Genomic DNA, 5,539 nt, shown 5'->3' with positions numbered 1-5,539 from the left:
CGGCCAATAAGGCAAGCAAAGAAGTCCTCTTCTGAGGTGAGGGGGCTGCTGATAGGCTGTGACGCACAAGCGGCGAGAAGCTCTCGTCCAATCACAGGAGGACTGAGTGGTCCAGCAGTCCAATCAGATACAAGAGGGGTGTGGTGAAGACTGGCTGTGGCGAGCGGTCTGCGGCTGTTGTGTCTGCGCTCGGATGTGTCACAATGGAGAGGAGACGACGCAAGTACGAAGTGTGAGGAAAACCCGTGAGAGGGCAGTGTGCGGGGTGTGACACGTCTATGTGCGCGGGTTCCCTCAAAGGACACTCCTACCGTTATTCCGCCGGCGTTATTCACGAGCGCAGGACGTTTTTGCGCGGTTTTCTATGGCACTTAACAGTTTAGAAATGTTCTGAGGTAAAGTGGGCGTGGTAAGGTTCTCTAATGAGGAGATGGTGGGATATCCGCGTAGGACCCCACGGACCCTCCACAAACGCCCCTGCGTAACTTGTTCTAAAAGGGGGAAAAAAAAGTAACTGCGCATTACTTGCCCTCGCCGAGTCTAGAGCTGGCGTCGACGGCGCTGCAGCCAATCACTGAGCTCTATGGAAGGCTGAGCTCGTTGATTGACTGCAGTGCTGTTGACGTGACGTCGGCTCTTCAGATGATAACTCATCAGGAGCAGTGGTGGAGACTCAGCGATGGACCTGGGGAGGGTGAGCGAAAGGTCGCTCCATGCATCCTGACCCGCTGATATGATGGCATAGATGCCTGCAGTGTAAAGCATGGGGGAGAATCACTGTAGATGAGATCTTAACTGTCGCCCTTCTGCCGTATTTTGGGCTATAATGTAACTAGTATCTGGGTCTAATTTATCCCATAGAGCAGCATTCATCGCCCTGTATCACACCCGACCATGTCAGATGCCTCATACCATCTCTTGTCTGTGGGCTTGTAAAGTCCTTAAAGGGAACCTGTCACCTGAAAAATCACTATTAACTTATAAACATGGGGTTAAAGGGGTTGTCCGGTCAAAACCGATAACTCTGCGGTCATTCCATGTGACTGCTGACTTATGAATCCACATGCCCACTGGCCGGGAGTATTTATAACTCATACATACCCTCCATTCCCCAGTCTGAAACCAGCGAATCCCCGCAGCACAGAGTGCATGTGCTGCGGGGATTCACAAGTCTGCAGTCACACAGAGTGATTGCAGACTTATCGGTTTTGACTGTACAACCCCTTTAATCAGCAGGTTAATAGCATTGTGAACCTGCCCAGATCCCCACTGCAGGGAGAAAATGAACTTTCTCATCCACCCCCACCCCCTTAGGCGCTTGGTTTCCAGCCATAGAGTTCATTCACCGCTCGGTGTATAGAGAGCTGTGGCTGTAACAGGCATTGATAGCAGCTCAGTGTTAGGCCAGGGGTCACACTTGCAAATGTGATATGAGAAACCAGCGCATCATTATCTGACACTCGGACCGGAGCTTATGGCTGCATAGAGACAATCGAAGCTTGCATGTCGGTAGGTACCGGGAGACCATGTCACAGATGAATGGAGGAGTCAGGTTGTGAATGGCTTTGTATGTCATTGTTAAGGCTGAGTCACACATAACGATATCGTTAACGATATCGTTGCAACGTCACGCTTTTGGTGACGTAGCATCGATCCCGCTAACGATCTCATTATGTGTGACAGCGACCAACGATCAGGCCCCTGCTGGGAGATCGTTGGTCGTTGGGGAATGATCAGGACCTTTTTTTGGTCGCTGATCACCCGCTATCATCGCTGGATCGGCGTGTGTGACGCCGATCCAGCGATGTGTTCACTTGTAACCAGGGTAAATATCAGGTTACCGCGCTTAGTAACCCGATATTTACCCTGGTTACCATTGTAAAAGTAAAAAAAAAAAACAGTACATACTCACATTCTGATGTCTGTCACGTCCCCTGGCATCCACAGGGTTAAAAAAGCTTTCGGCAGGAGCGCTGCTAAGCACGCGCTGCTGCCGAGAGCTTCCCTGCACTGACTGTGTCAGCGCCGGCCGTAAAGCAGAGCACAGCGGTGACATCACCGCTGTTACTGCCGGCACTGACACATTCAGTGCAGGGAAGTTCTCGGCAGCAGCGCGTGCATAGCAGCGCTCCTGCCGAAAGCAGTTTTAACCCTGTGGACGCCGGCGGCGACGTGACAGACATCACAATGTGAGTATGTAGTGTTTTTTTTTTTTTTACTTTTACAATGGTAACCAGGGTAAATATCGGGTTACTAAGCGCGGCCCTGCACTTAGTAACCCGATGTTTACCCTGGTTACCCGGGTGCTGCAGGGGGACTTCGGCATCGTTGAAGACAGTTTCAACGATGCCGAAGTCGTTCCCCTGATCGTTGGTCGCTGGAGAGAGCTGTCTGTGTGACAGCTCCCCAGCGACCACACAGCGACTTACCAACGATCACGGCCAGGTCGTATCGCTGGTCGTGATCGTTGGTAAGTCGTTTAGTGTAACGGTACCTTAAGTGTTTTGAACTGTAGCCTCTCCTCTGGGCAATAGGAAGCCAGTGTATTGTACAAAGGTACTAATTATATGTAAAACTGTGTATTTGCTGTAAACCTAATCATCCTGGCCCACAGAACAATGGTATAATGATTTAATTGTGCAGCACATTGAATAGCATAAAAGTTAGGGAAAAAAAATCTGTAGGCATCTTTTTTTTTTTTTTTTTTTCATTCCCATAAATAAAGGGGTTGTCCACTATTTGAATGACCCCTTCTTATATACAATAGTTCCCCATAGAAATAATACAAAAGCAGTTTATATCACTTTCCACATATGCTCCATTCCAGCTATGTCAGCACAAATTTCTTAGACAAAAAATGATCCTTAATTTTGCACATTCAGTCCTGTGCCTACGTATTTGCTGCTGTACTCCAATGTAACGTTGCAACATACCTTCCTTGTGATAGGATACAGCCTTGAAGTTTTAGGATATGTCAAATTGGGTCAGATACACAATGGGTTTTCCATACATAAATTCTGCTTATTACAGTAGCCGAAATTTCATCCACCTGCTGCAGAGACAAATCTGCAATTAAACTGGATTTTTTTTTTGTAATTTTCTTCAGATTATGTTGTGGATTTTACAACAGATTTTGCAAAGGGGGATTGAGGGTATGTGCACACGTTGCAGATCCGCAGCTTTTTATTCCTCACAGACACACTACAGATCCTCAAGTGATTTGCAGTACAATGTAAATCAATGGGGTAAAAGAATGCTGTGCTAATGGTGCAGAAAATTCCACAATGAAAACACAGCAGATTCAAAAAAGGCCCATGTCAATTCTTCTTGCAGATCTGCAGCGTTTCTGCACCCATTGACTTCCTTGATTTAGTTGCGTGCGAGAAATGCTCCAGAACGAGAGGAGGAAGAGTGTGTGAGCAGAGATTGTGTGTGGGGAGAAGCTGTGTGTGTCGGTCTGCAGGGCTGTGTGTGTGCAGGTCTGTATGTAGGCAGTCATCGTCCGATGGGACTACTAGTCCCAACCAGCTATGCCTCCACAGTGACAGCTAGCCGGATGATGGGACAGTATAGTCCCATCATTCAGCTACTGTGTTCAAGTGTAAAAAAAAAAAAAAGCAAAAAACACATACACACATATACAGTACAGACAGTGCATACAACATACAGTACATACTCACTAATCACCTAGTCCCTAAAGCCATCGATCACCTGTAAAATAAAAATATTAAAATAATAAACTAACAGTATACTCCCTGACCCAATGTAATCCATGTAATAACGAGTGTCCCGCGACGATCTCCCGTGGAGAGCGGTCGCATCTGCAAAGAATAACTCTTCACATAGTCAGCGCTTAAGTCATTGTCTCCCTGGTATCTAGCTTGGTGCCTTGTTATGTTCCCTTGGTGTGGCTGTCATATTTCCTTGGATTGTCCTCCTTTCCCCCTCCCCCAACCCCTCTCCCCAAACCATTCTTGTGTCTTTTATACTCATGGTAGCTACAGTTATCTGTTCTCCCCTTACCAGGAGACACACCGTCTGACTATCTTGATAAATAACTGATTTTCAAGTTGGACTTCCCAGGCCAAACAATATGCAAAAATAAATAAGTAATGGTGTGGACTACTATCAAGTATTGTTTTACAGATTGTACCTGCTGAGTACACGCATATTGTTCTCACTCCTATTTAGCATTTTAATCAGATACCTGTTGTAGCAACTGACTTTTTGGCTTGAGAGTATGTATAAATACTAAGAATTTAGCATACTAAAGAAGTGCGACTAAACTAAAGACGTTTGCAACCAAACCCATGAATTTGTCATTAATCCTTCTAATTTAAATATAGTACTATTCAAAAGGCAGGTGTAAGAAAAATGCTGCAAAAAAAAGTAGGCATGCAATCAAAGTTAGAAGTTCATTATTATTATTTTTAACAATTGACAAAATACAAAGTGATTGAACAAAAGACAAATCTAAATTACATCATTATTTGGAGTGACCAGCATTTGCATTCAAAACAACCATAATTCTCACAGGTTTTGAGAGAACATGGCAGTCAGATTGTTCCAAACTTCTTTTCTGGATGCATGGTTGTACAAATCCTTCTGACTATGTAGTCACAGACAGCCTTAATGATGTGGTCAGGGCTCTGTGGGAACCATATCACTTGCATGACTCCTTTAGGCCGGTTTCACACATCCTGATATTTCCAGTACTGGAGATGTCAGTGTTCGTGTGTGTGTGTGTGTGTGTGTGTGTGTGTGTGTAATACTTGAGGCACATGTGTGGCAACTGTGTGCTGCATCAGTACCACACGAACGGGGGCCAGGGAAGAAGTGCTACAGTAAGCGCTGTTCCTGGGTGCAGGAGAGAATGATGAGAGTTGTATTCAAGTGAGAACAATGACAACAGGCAGCAGCTGGTGGGACTATTACTCCCATCAGCCTACACCTGCTGCTGCTAATAACAGTGACCGCAGGAGCGGCTGATGGGAGTTTTCATCACCTGCTGCCTGCACTATAAATAAATAAATAAACCCTGCTTGGGTTCCCCTGCATTTTTTTAACCAGTCAGGCAAAACTCACAGCTGGGGGCTGTAATCCTCAGCTGTCAGCTTCAGCAAGGCTTCTTATCAAGAATAGAGGGGTCCCCATGCTGTTTTTTTTTTAAAATTATTTAAATAAATCATTTTAAAAAATGGTGTGGGGTCCCCATCATTTTTGACAACCAGCCTTCCTAAAGCTGACACCTGGGGGCTGGTATTGTCAGGCTGGTAAGGGGCCATTGATATTGCCCCCCCCCCCCCAGCCTAAAAATAGCAGCCCGCAGCTGCCCAGAAAAGGCACGTCTATTGGATGTGCCAATTCTGGCGCTTTACCTGGCTCTTCCCACTTGCTCTGTAGCGGTGGCAAGTGGGGTTTATATTTGTGGGGTTGATGTCTCCTTTGTATTGTCTGGTGACATCAAGCCCATGGATTAGTAATGGAGAGGCATCTACAGTATAAGACACCTATCCATTACTAATCCTATTGTTTTACT

At 45.9% G+C, this 5,539-nt stretch overlaps 1 long non-coding RNA gene across 1 annotated transcript in view; it reads left to right on the top strand.

Annotated features, from left to right (window-relative positions):
* The first annotated feature begins 140 nt into the window (after positions 1-140).
* LOC143787306 (uncharacterized) overlaps positions 141-5,539 on the top strand; it is a 62,711-nt gene continuing 57,312 nt past the window's right edge. Inside the window, exon 1 of the long non-coding RNA XR_013218320.1 lies at positions 141-223. This is a non-coding gene — a long non-coding RNA (uncharacterized LOC143787306). The remainder of the gene's footprint in view (positions 224-5,539) is intronic.

The sequence above is a fragment of the Ranitomeya variabilis genome, chromosome 8 (genome assembly GCF_051348905.1).
Source record: "Ranitomeya variabilis isolate aRanVar5 chromosome 8, aRanVar5.hap1, whole genome shotgun sequence".
Classification (NCBI taxonomy): Eukaryota; Metazoa; Chordata; class Amphibia; order Anura; family Dendrobatidae; genus Ranitomeya; species Ranitomeya variabilis.
Note: the sequence above shows the minus strand (reverse complement) of the source record. Positions and strands in the feature narration are given on the sequence as shown.